The following is a 13,160-nucleotide window of genomic DNA, read 5'->3' on the forward strand; positions in this document are numbered from 1 at the left end:
TAAGGTATAGATGAAGGGGTGATGCTGGCAGACTAAGTGCCAGTTCATGCCAAGGCATAAGCAAAAGATCCCCAGTTTTTAGTCTGGGTTCCCCTAAGGGACATATAGAACTTGCTTCTTATAGAAGCATCTATTACCTTTTGAAACTTAAGACTGTAACTCGTGTGTATGTTTACCTACTTTAATCTTGTAAATCAGGGATCAGCAATCTTTGGCCCACGGCCCACCAGGGTAAGCCCCCTGGTGGGCTGGGCCAATTTGTTTACCTGCCACGTCCACAGGTTCAGCTGATGTCTGTAGCACAAGAGAAGACCAGATTCTGAAGGAAAAGTCACTAAGAAATTGGACCTCTTTGGGCACAAGGTGCATTCTTCCACATTGTTGCAGTTCCCTATTGCAAACTATCATATCCTATTAACAAAATATAACATCTTCACTTAGGAGAGGTTCCAGAGTAGCAGCCGTGTTAGTCTGTATTCGCAAAAATAAAAGGAGTACTTGTGGCACCTTAGAGACTAACAAATTTATTTGAGCATAAGCTTTCGTGAGATACATTGTAATGCATCCGATGAAGTGGGCTGTAGCTCACGAAAGCTTATGCTCAAATAAATTTGTAAGTCTCTATGGTGCCACAAGTACTCCTTTTCTTTTTTCATTTAGGAAAGAATCACTTCCTTCCTGTGCAAAATTCCAGACGAGAATGGGAAGGAATTGAAAGATATTACATAAGAAGGTCAGATGGTGGTCAGAACAGTGTTAGAAGCAGCTGAGGATGTGTCCACTGCGTCCACAAGGTCGATGGCCCTGGACATCACCATGTGGAGGGCATTAGGGCTGTTAGCATCAGTCATTCCAGAAGAGGTGCAGTCCACCATACAGGCAGGGGTGGCAGGTTTGTAGAAATTTTGGTGGTGCCCAGAACCCACCGCCCCCAAAAACTCCGCCCCCAAACTCTGCCCCCCACCTGCCTAAGGCTCTGGGAGGGAATTTGGGTGGGGAGGGAGGAGGTCTGGGGTGCAGGCCCTGGGCTGGGGTAGGAGGGGTGCAGGCTCTGGGAGGGAGTTTGGGTGCAAAAGGGGTGAGAAGTTGGGCTCTGGGAGGGAGTTTGGGTGGGAGAGGGGGTCTGGGGTGCAGGCTCTGGGACGAAGTTTGGGGTCAGGAGAGGGTGTGTGGGAAGGGGGTGGGGATGCAGGCTCTGGGACAGAGTTTGGGTGCAGGCTGGGGGTGTAGGAGTGGGTGAGAGGTGCAGGCTCTGGGAGGGAGTTTGGGAGTGGGAGGGAGTGCACAGGGGTGAGGGCTGTGGGGTGGGGCTGGGGATGAGGGGTTTGGGGGGGGCTGAGGGCTAGGGCAGAGGGTCGGGGTGCAGGGGGTGAGGGCTCTGGTTGGGGGTGTGGGCTCTGGGGTGGGGCAGGGATGGGGATGCGTTTGGGTTGCAGACAGGCTGACCCGGGGCTGGGGCCAGAGAGCAGGATTCTCCCCAGCCCTCTCCCCACCGGCAGCAGTGAGCTCTGGAAGAGGGGCCCCCTTCCCCCCCCCCCCCGCCCTGGCAGCACACTCACCCCGCACCACTGTCACTGCACATACTCCTAGGGCCCCTCTCAGGTCCACGAAGCCCCCTCACCTCCCCTGTGGTGAGTGCCGGGGGGCGGGGCTGCCAACACATGTGTGCCTGCTCCCCTGATGCTGCCCCTCACTGGGAGTGAGGGATGGGACTGCCTCTTGCCTAGCATGGGGCAGGACCGGTGACTGCAGGTGGGGGGCCCCCTATGCTGGTGGAGGGTTCTGCCAGAAAAGGGAAGGGTCAGGGCAGCCTGCCCTGCCACTAGTGGATGGGGGGCACAAGGATTCTGTGGCAGCAGTTGATGCCGGGAGCCAGCAGGGTGGAGTGGAGCTGTAGGGGAGAGGCAGGGATACTCCGGGGGCCAGGGGAGGTGCACAGGGGCAGCAAGTGGGGGTCGGGGGAGACGCATGGGGGTGGCAGGTAAGGCCAGGGGAGAGACCCGGCCCCAAACATTGGTGGAGCCAGGCCCAGGGCCCTGAATATTGCTGGAGTCCAGGCACCACGGGCCCATACAACTTGCCGCCCCTGCATACAGGATCTGCCGTTTAAGGGGATGGAGCTCTTTAGCAGCATAATGGATGAAGCATGCTTAAAGACTCATGGACACACTGTGGTCCTTAGGGAGCTACACACCATCTCCTTATCAAAAGCTATATTAAAAAATACTAACCCCAGAAAGGGCAGAGGACACCGTCTTACTTCCAGGCTTGACGGCCTGGAGATGTCCATCCTCTTCCTCCTGAATCACACACCCAGCACCCTCTCCAAGGTAACAGGATTGACGGGAGTGCAAGAGCCATACTGGAACCAATCTGGGCCTGTCATTACCTTCGGGAGCCACCTTGCCCCTTTCCACTGGACCTGGTCTACTGTCATAGCTGAGATGTGGGCGTTGAACATCGTTGATTCACACCTACCTCTCATGGTGTTGCTGGCCCCATATAGGCAGTTAAGAGGGCGGGGCAGCACCTGGGAGCTATAAAGGATCAGGAGAGACCTGGTGAGGAGGGGTCTCAGTGAGTCAGAGCCAGATTAGTTCAGTCAGGAAGGGCAAGTGAGAGCTTCTAGAGGGCTGGAGGAGTTCTGAAGGGAAGCAGAAGCTGGTTCCTGGGAGAAGATTGAAGGCAGGAGAGCAGCAAGAGGGGTTTTCTGGCTGGAATCCTCAAGCCAGAGAGCCAGGGCTGGAAGACTGGAGAGAGCTGAAAGCAGGAGGAGCAGAGGAACAGCAGTGGGAGTTGCCTGCTGGTTCTAAGCGGGGGGAGCTGAAATCAGAGGAGCAGGAGAAGAGCATACCTACTGACATCTCCAGGGCCAGAGAGCTGGCCTCAGAGGAACCATGAGAGGAGAGAGGGATGCTCCCTGCAAAGGATGCTCCTCACAGAGAGGCTGTGGGGGTTCCTGCAGGGAAGAGCGGGGTTGCCCTCCAATTGGGGGGATGAGGTAGATGAGGCTTTCTTCCGGCAGCTCACGGAAGCTACTAGATCGCATGCCCTGATTCTCATGGGTGACTTTAATTTTCCTGATATCTGCTGGGAGAGCAATACAGCGGTGCATAGACAATCCAGGAAGTTTTTGGAAAGCGTAGGGGACAATTTCCTGGCGCAAGTGCTAGAGGAGCCAACTAGGGGGGGCGCTTTTCTTGACCTGCTGCTCACAAACCGGGTAGAATTAGTGGGGGAAGCAAAAGTGGATGGGAATCTGGGAGGCAGTGACCATGAGTTGGTTGAGTTCAGGATCCTGACACAGGGAAGAAAGGTAAGCAGCACGATACGGACCCTGGACTTCAGGAAAGCAGACTTCGACTCCCTCAGGGAATGGATGGCCAGGATCCCCTGAGGGACTAACTTGAAGGGGAAAGGAGTCCAGGAGAGCTGGCTGTATTTCAAGGAATCCCTGTTGAGGTTACAGGGACAAACCATCCCGATGAGTCGAAAGAATAGTAAATATGGCAGGCGACCAGCTTGGCTTAATGGTGAAATCTTAGCGGATCTTAAACATAAAAAAGAAGCTTACAAGAAGTGGAAGGTTGGACATATGACCAGGGAAGAGTATAAAAATATTGCTCGGGCATGTAGGAATGATATCAGGAGGGCCAAATCGCACCTGGAGCTGCAGCTAGCCAGAGATCTCAAGAGTAACAAGAAGGGTTTCTTCAGGTATGTTGGCAACAAGAAGAAAGCCAAGGAAAGTGTGGGCCCCTTACTGAATGAGGGAGGCAAACTAGTGACAGAGGATGTGGAAAAAGCTAATGTACTCAATGCTGCTTTTGCCTCTGTTTTCACTAACAAGGTCAGCTCCCAGACTGCTACGCTGGGCATCACAAAATGGGGAAGAGATGGCCAGCCCTCTGTGGAGATGGAGGTGGTTAGGGACTATTTAGAAAAGCTGGATGTGCACAAGTCCATGGGGCCGGACGAGTTGCATCCGAGAGTGCTGAAGGAATTGGCGGCTGTGATTGCAGAGCCATTGGCCATTATCTTTGAAAACTCATGGCGAACCGGGGAAGTCCCGGATGACTGGAAAAAGGCTAATGTAGTGCCAATCTTTAAAAAAGGGAAGAAGGAGGATCCTGGGAACTACAGGCCAGTCAGCCTCACTTCAGTCCCTGGAAAAATCATGGAGCAGGTCCTCAAAGAATCAATCCTGAAGCACTTGCATGAGAGGAAAGTGATCAGGAACAGCCAGCATGGATTCACCAAGGGAAGGTCATGCCTGACTAATCTAATCGCCTTTTATGATGAGATTACTGGTTCTGTGGATGAAGGGAAAGCAGTGGATGTATTGTTTCTTGACTTTAGCAAAGCTTTTGACACGGTCTCCCACAGTATTCTTGTCAGCAAGTTAAGGAAGTATGGGCTGGATGAATGCACTACAAGGTGGGTAGAAAGCTGGCTAGATTGTCGGGCTCAACGGGTAGTGATCAATGGCTCCATATCTAGTTGGCAGCCGGTATCAAGTGGAGTACCCCAAGGGTCGGTCCTGGGGCCGGTTTTGTTCAATATCTTCATAAATGATCTGGAGGATGGTGTGGATTGCACTCTCAGCAAATTTGCGGATGATACTAAACTGGGAGGAGTGGTAGATACGCTGGGAGGAGTGGTAGATACGCTGGAGGGGAGGGATAGGATACAGAAAGACCTAGACAAATTGGAGGATTGGGCCAAAAGAAATCTGATGAGGTTCAATAAGGATAAGTGCAGGGTCCTGCACTTAGGACGGAAGAACCCAATGCACAGCTACAGACTAGGGACCGAATGGCTAGGCAGCAGTTCTGCGGAAAAGGACCTAGGGGTGACAGTGGACGAGAAGCTGGATATGAGTCAGCAGTGTGCCCTTGTTGCCAAGAAGGCCAATGGCATTTTGGGATGTATAAGTAGGGGCATAGCGAGCAGATCGAGGGACGTGATCGTTCCCCTCTATTCGACATTGGTGAGGCCTCATCTGGAGTACTGTGTCCAGTTTTGGGCCCCACACTTCAAGAAGGATGTGGATAAATTGGAGAGAGTCCAGCGAAGGGCAACAAAAATGATTAGGGGACTGGAACACATGAGTTATGAGGAGAGGCTGAGGGAGCTGGGATTGTTTAGCCTGCAGAAGAGAAGAATGAGGGGGGATTTGATAGCTGCTTTCAACTACCTGAAAGGGGGTTCCAAAGAGGATGGCTCTAGACTGTTCTCAATGGTAGCAGATGACAGAACGAGGAGTAATGGTCTCAAGTTGCAGTGGGGGAGGTTTAGATTGGATATTAGGAAAAACTTTTTCACTAAGAGGGTGGTGAAACACTGGAATGCGTTACCTAGGGAGGTGGTAGAATCTCCTTCCTTAGAGGTTTTTAAGGTCAGGCTTGACAAAGCCCTGGCTGGGATGATTTAACTGGGAATTGGTCCTGCTTTGAGCAGGGGGTTGGACTAGATGACCTTCTGGGGTCCCTTCCGACCCTGATATTCTATGATTCTATGATTCTATGGAAGGGTTGGGGTGGCTGTCCTGGTACATGGACTGGAGACGACTGCCAGAGAGTCTGGGCGTGGTTGAAGGCACTGATGTGTGGCATGTCAAGCATCAAGGAATGAAATGTCTTGGGTTTTAATCACTGCTTGCACTGCGATGAGAAATGGATTATGTATTTGGGCATTTGGTTATGGACTATCTGGATTGTGCTATTGTCATAAACCAGCCCCAAGAAGGGGTAGTATTGAGACTAGAAAGCCTAAAGTGAAGTAAATGATCACCTAAGAGGGGAAAACAAGGCAGGGGGACCTGTCATGCCATAGGTTGCCACAAAATGGTGCTCCAGGCAAGGCTGCCCTATGACACTAACCCCATTCATTTCCACTCCTTTTTCCTATCTTCCTTCCCTATCCTTCATCAGGGATTCTTCTTATGAGAAACTGTTACAAAAAAAGTGGCCTTGTTGCTTTGTCTAGGAGTCATAGTGAAGGCATGTTTGGAGAACAGAGGAGGAGGCTTCCGTTCCTGATATTTCTGTATCCTGAATTTAACAGGGGGTTCTTCATTCTATCCTGGTCCTGAAAAGACTTCTAATTGGAGTCTAAAAGGAACTGAGGCGGAGTCATGGATGCCTCATTCTGGCTATGCCCTTGCACAGGCGCACAAGGAAGCACAGGGTAATGGACTCTGCTTTTCAAAAGACTCTGATTTTGCATACATGTACACCTACAGTTGGGCACACAGTGACAACAAAACCTTGAAGAACCACAGTTACTGTAGGGGAAATACCTGGTCTTTCTATGTATTATACCTTTATTATGTACAGCTTTCTTCCTATTGTTTAATCAACATATAGGACTTAAAAAGAAATGGAAGACATGAATCAAATGTCATTGCATCAGCAAGAGACTGATAAATATTGCTTCAAATATCATACCTTGGTGGTTTTTCTGGTAGTGAAAAAGGGCCTGAAACCACAAACAATACAAAGAAAGCCATAGAAAACTTTGAAAAGAGAAAATAAGCTTAAATAAGATACAGGCTGCAAAACCACAAGAATAAGAAAACATCACTTCTTGACACTGGATTCCAATCTGAATAAAAACAGAGTTCAAGGCTTGCTACAAAGGATCAAAGCGATCAGATGACTAACTAGGAGGAATAAAAATGAGGATTAGAAGTGGCAGATGAGAACCTGAACTGGAAAGCAAACTGAAACTTTCTGCAACTGAAGAGGCTCAGAGCAAAGGATCAAACCATCATGGAAAATGAAAGCTTCAGGCACAATGAAGATGAAGTAATGCTTGCAAATTTTCAGATCGTACTAAAGGAGGCTGAAAGTCTAAAACAATATCTAGAATGTCTTGCTTCAGTCATTTGGCTCCCCTATGGGATACTTCTGCAGGAATTAAATGGTTTTTCAGTACCCAGTGCTGAAATTTAGCAGATGAACTGCGAAATGTTATGTTTTCTGGAAATCTAAATTCTAGTGTGATTTAAATTGTGAATGTACTGGAAACAATCCCATTTAGTGTGGTGGTACCTCACTTCCTAGACTTATGCTCTGCTAAGCTAAATGGAAGCTGGGCAGGAAGAGTTAAGTGGTTCTAATGTACAGCTTTGTGAAGAGCATATATTTTCTCCTCCCTGTATACATGCCTTGTTTCACAGTGGCTAGCATCTGGGCAGTGTGGGTGAATACAACTAGATCTGTTAATTCAATTCCTCATTAACAGACTGGTGTTATCGACTCACATGAAGCTCACCCTTCACCAGAGGAGCTCCTAATATAAGCAGTACAGCAGGGGTGGCCAACCTGTGGCTCCGGAGCCACATGCGGCTCTTCAGAGGTTAATATGCGGCTCCTTGTATAGGCCCCAACTCTGGGGCTGGAGCTACAGGCGGCAACTTTTCAATGTGCCAGGAGGGAGAGGGGGGCTCACTGCTCAACCCCTGGTTCTGCCACGGGCCCTGTCCCCACTCCACCCCTTCCCACCCCCTCCCCTGAGCCTGCCGTGTCTTCACTCCTTCCCCCCTGTCCCCAGAGCCTCCTGCATGCCACAAACCAGCTGATCGGGGTGTGCGGGGAGGGAGGGGGAGGCACTGCTTGGCAGGGCTGCTGGTGGGCGGGAGGTGCTGGGAGGTGGGGGAGCTTATGGAGGGCTGCTGACGTATTACTGCAGCTCTTTGGCAACATACATTGGTAAATTCTGGCTCCTTCTCAGGCTCAGGTTGGCCACCCCTGCACTACAGCATCCCAATATATAAAGTGTAATGGAGAAGCTCCCCTGTTTCAGGTGTCATTACCAACCACAAATGGCCCAGGACCATCAAATTGTTTGCATACCTGGTCTGAGCTGTGGGGTTTCTCCACCTTTGAGCTCTCCTTCTGTCTATAATACATAGTCATCCCTTTCTCCCAATTGCTGGTTAAAGGTTGCTATGTGGTGGCTTGGGAAACTTCTCTCTGATCTGTGATGATCTTTTTGGGTATTCTGGCTCTTCCCTGGATCTCTTGGAGAGCCGGGTGGCTGCTTCCTCATTTTGAAAAGGAGCTCTGCTGCCCTCTGAGCCTTTCCAGGATCTCCTAGAGAGCTTCTACTGCTGGCACTGGCGTCAGAGATGCCCAGAAGTTTGTGCCGTCACCAGAGGAAACCAAAGCTATAGCTCAGACCTCCCAGCACTGTAGCTGAAAATCCCTGGAGTTTACATACTCCAGAAGGCCTTGTGTCATTGCTATCTCTAGCCTCAGTGCCAGTTTAGATACCTGCTGCTTCTGGTATCTAATTCTTACAGGACTGGGGTCCATGTTGCCTGCTATCCTCAGGCCTTCCCAATGATTGGAGAGCAGAGGCACAATAGACAGCACTTTTGAAGGAACAAGATGAAGAAATTACTCTTTGATATCTTCTGAGGTTTCAGGGAAGTTTCTGCCCCTTCTGCAAGACTATGAGCCAGATTCTGGTCCCTGCTGTAGCTGCTTTTCAACAGTCTACTGGTGTAGGGGGATATTTCCTGCTCCCACTACTCCCACATGTGGGTTTTGGCTGGGGGGAGGTGTGGGCTCAAAGCATGTTTTTGTTCTGGTGATCTTCAGATGTTGGAACAGCCCTGTGGAGACTACTTCAGATGAGCACAATTTAGAGCTTCCCTGAGGTGTCTCTAAGTTCACTTGGGACTGAAGTACCTCCCAGTGTTCCCTAAGATGGTGGTGAGGAGAGGGATTGAAAGGACGGCATAAAGTTAGCTTTATCCCTTAGGTTATCCCTGAGGTCTGGCCCTGAGAACAGCTCAGCTGGACCCAAGGATTGAGCACTATAAGTGGAGCCAGGATTGATTGCAGGACACCACACTGCCCTCCTGCAAAAAGATTTCTGAGGAGGACCTCTTGGAAAGTGGGAAGAGGAGGGATGCAAGAAGGGAGGTGAACAGAGAAAAGGGTGGTGATTTGCAGGGATTTTTCTTAAGGTTTAGGTTTGTGTGAACACACAACTGCAGGGGTTGAACCATTTGTGAACCCTTGAGTCAAACAGCAGATTTTGGTTACGCAAACACAAACCTATGAGAATCACAAAGGCCTACTGTACATAATACCCGGACTGTGTGGAAGCATCATACTTGTTTCAGACTTGCTGATTCACAAATAGGGCTGGTTGAAAATTTTCCACTCAAACTCTTTTTCTATGGAAAATTGGGTTTTTGATGACAAAACATTTTTTTCATTAATAGTGTCTACCTACTGCAGAAAATTTCAATTTTTTAATCAAAAAACAGTCACTAGAAAATTGAAAGATGTTGAGTCAGAGATGCTGTGAGGGTATCACATGGGAACTGTAGTTCAGCTGCCTCATGTTCCCCCTGTCCTCTATGAGCCAGGTTCACCAGCCGGCCTACATCCCCCATAATGCACCACAGCCAGGGACACCCATGATTCACCATGGTGTTTTAGCAAGAGGAGAGACCATGATGCACCATGGGAGATGTAGTTTGGCAAAGGAGTATGGCATTTAGAATTTTCTCATCTGTAAAATGGGGATAATGATACTGATTTTCTCTGTAAAGTGCTGAGAGCCCTCTGGATGAAAAGCACTATCTAAGAGCGAGGTGCTATTATTATGATGATGATTATTTATTTTATTATAGAGAATAATGTGGGCACAGGGCACCTAACCTGCAATTCTCATGGGGCACTGTGGCACCATTTCTGAAAACAAAATTTCAGTTTTCAGCTCAAAGTTTTTGGATTCGCTGCTGAAAATTCCCATTTTTTGTGTGGAAAATATAGATGAAATTTTGTTTGTTTTCACCTAAATTTTCCATGGTAGGAAGAAAAAACAAACCAAAATATTTTCCGACCAGCTTGAGTTTTGTATTCCTAGCCTCTAAAAATCCTATACTTTTCCACAGCATTCAGATGTTTTATTATTGATGTTATTTAACTGTTAAAAGGCACAGAAACAAATGGAAATACTGCCAAATGGTTTTGGTTTTCTTCCTTTTAAGTGCCTCCAGTTTCTGCAGCTGTGTGTTGGTTACCTAGGAAACTACAGCAGGGTGAAGTCTGGATGAGCAATCACAATAGCTGTTAGAGTTATGGGTGGAATTGGGTACTGCAGGTTGGTACAATTGGCTGACAGTAAGCATTCACAATGTGATACAGGGCTAACTGATAAGACAATTTAAAATTATATGCATCCATACAGAAATAATCCTCTATTTTACAGGATTTAGTTATGTATAGTAATCTTTATAATTACATTAGACCATTATTGATCTGGTTAGGTACTTGAGTCTCCATCTTGTCCTTACTATGTGTTCCTCAAAGATATCTGAGGTTGGCGGAGTTGTTTCTGCTCTTTGTCCTAAGGTATTGTCAGATTTGGGCCCGGAACAGTGCGTCTTAGTGGTTCAGGGATCTTTTCTAGTGAGCTCTTTCACCCTTTTTTTTCTTCAAAATCAGTATGAGGCTTTCCGCTTCAAATAGAGACATCAATGACCATCTTGTTTTCAGCTTTTAAAACCATCTTTTTGTTCGTTTTTTATTTAAGACAATGGCTAATTCCTTTTGTATTAATCACTCAGGTGTTGTTTTGATTTTGATCTGAGATCTTGCAGCATTTGAGATACTACCGGATTTCCAGATGTAAGCGCTGTAGAAATTAACAAGTAAATAAAATGTAAACTAAAAAAAAGTACTAATGGAGTTGAAACTTTTGGTTTATAATGGTTGCCTTCTTTATATATTAAGAATCATTGTCCTCAGAGCATCTGAATTCTTCTTGAGATATAGCTCAGCTGATTGTAGAAGGGTTACACATGCACAAAGAGAAAAAGAAGGAAGACCATGTGGAGCCAGCCAGTCTTGCAAGTTTCATAGTTAGAGGTGAGGCAGTGTGGTCCAATAGCTAAGGCACTAGACTGAGATTTGAGAGTCCTGGATTTTAGTCCCAGTTCTCCCACTGACTTTGGGCTAATCACTTCATCTCGCAAACAGCAGGGATGTTTTCCTTCCCATTTTCCTTCCTATTTTCAGTCTGCCTTTTCTACTTAGATTGCAGGCGCGTTGGGACAAAGACTCCCTCTTCCTAAGTATTTGTGCAATGAACTTGGTTGGGGTTTTCAAGCACGGCTGTAATACAAATAGTAATAATTTAGTTGGCAGCAGAGCATGCATAACATTGCCCATATTTCAGTTGAATGGCTGAGCCAAATATTGTGTGGGAATTTTCTAATTTGTCAGTGATTCCTACATTGGCAGCCGTGGTGGGTTACCACCAAGGAAAACAATTTTTGTCTTTTTTGCATGTTTAAATCTCTACCTCTCTTTAAAACAGAGATGTAATGATATTTTACAGCTGCCAAAATTAACTGATTTTATTTAATTGTATTTCTCACAATTTAGCTAGCTTGTTTTATATATAGCTTATTTAATTTTTAAATGAGCTCAGTACAGTGTTATAATGAAAGTCTAGTTAAATTCAATATATGCTATTGTTAAAATGGGTGGAATATGCATATACCAGATCTCAAGCTGAAGTTAAGCCTGAAGACCAACCTCTGCATGGAAATTATATGTTGATGTTTGCCATTGCCCTGTAGTTGCTGGGAGCTGGAGGGAAGGAAGAAGTAAGATTGCAAGGTAAGAAGAAATAATATGTGCTTTGCAGATATCAGATTCTTACTAAATGATAAAAATATATACAGTAGATTCTGATGGTAGAGGCAATTATTATGGGGAGAAGTGACAATGCACAATAGAGTTACCTCTCCATCTAAGTAGCCTGAATTTTACATCACCACTAGTATTTACAGCTAGGATTCAAACTTATGGGGGCAGATTTGCTGTCTCTGCTACTGCAACACTCTCCAGAAGAAATACTCTGGTGCAGCCTGGTAAGTGGTCAAGGCAATCTTACAGAAGGGGCTTGGACAAGGGTACCCATTAGAAACATTGATTCCAATGTGGGCCATGGTCAGGGTTTAAAGCTTCCTTTTTTTGGTGGAGAGCAACAATAGTACCAATGTCTTTACAATAGTACCAATGTCTTTCCTCTAGGGCTGAATCCCTGCTTAGATACAGGGAGTAAAAATTGCACATCCATGCACTCCTCAGAAGTGAAACAAGCCCTTGATGTTATCATACAATGAGACTTTGTAAGTGCACTTACAAGAAAATATACACTTAATGTTCCACGTTCTGGTTGATCTTTCAATTGGAGCAAGTATAGCTGTTGCTCGCACTGTCTAGTGATGGAAAGGTAGAACTGAAAATGATTCTTGTTAATTTATACCAAATAATAAGTTGTACCTGTTATTATGCCAAATAAAGATATGATGGAAGCAAATGTATGGCTTTTGTTCTATTATTTGATTTAGTTATTACAAGCTATGATGTTTGTCAAAGAGTTGTCGTGTGTGTTTGAATTTTTTGTTTGTCTTTCATAGATTCCAAGGCCAGAAGGTACCATTGTGATTATCTAATCTGAAATGCTGTATAATCGAGGCCATAGAAGTTCCCCAAAATTAGTCCTTTTGAGATAGAGCATATCCTTTCTAAAAAATACAATCTTGATATTAAAATTGCCACTCATGGAGAATCCACCACACCCGTTGATATATTGTTACAATGGTTAATTATTCTCACTGTTAAAAATGTATGCCTTATTTCTAGTCTGAATTTGTCTAGCTTCAACTTCCAGCCATTGAATCTTGTTATACCTTTGTCTGTTAGACCGAAGAGCTCATTATCAAATATTTGTTTCCTATGTAGGTATTTACAGACTGTGATCAAATCATCCCTTAATCTTCTCTCTGGTAAACTAAATAGATTGAGCTCCTTGAGTCTATCACTACAAAGGCGTATTTTCTAATCTTTCAGTCATTCTCATGGCTCTTCTTGGAACCCTCTCCAATTTATCAACATCCTTCTTGCATTAAATATGTATCACTGGCACCTAGTACAAAAAATTGAATGGGGCTGGCTGTCCCAGGGCACCCCCACTGACTCCTCTTCCTATACCATTTACCCTCCCAGTGTAGGCCAAACAAATGTTCTAAGTGAAATAGCTAGGATGCTGCTTAGGGCGTGTCAGAGAACTGCTCTGGTGAGAGTGAGAGAGGTTGGTTGTGAAGTGGGAAGAAGTGCGGC

This window comes from Caretta caretta, chromosome 6 (genome assembly GCF_965140235.1).
Source record: "Caretta caretta isolate rCarCar2 chromosome 6, rCarCar1.hap1, whole genome shotgun sequence".
Classification (NCBI taxonomy): Eukaryota; Metazoa; Chordata; order Testudines; family Cheloniidae; genus Caretta; species Caretta caretta.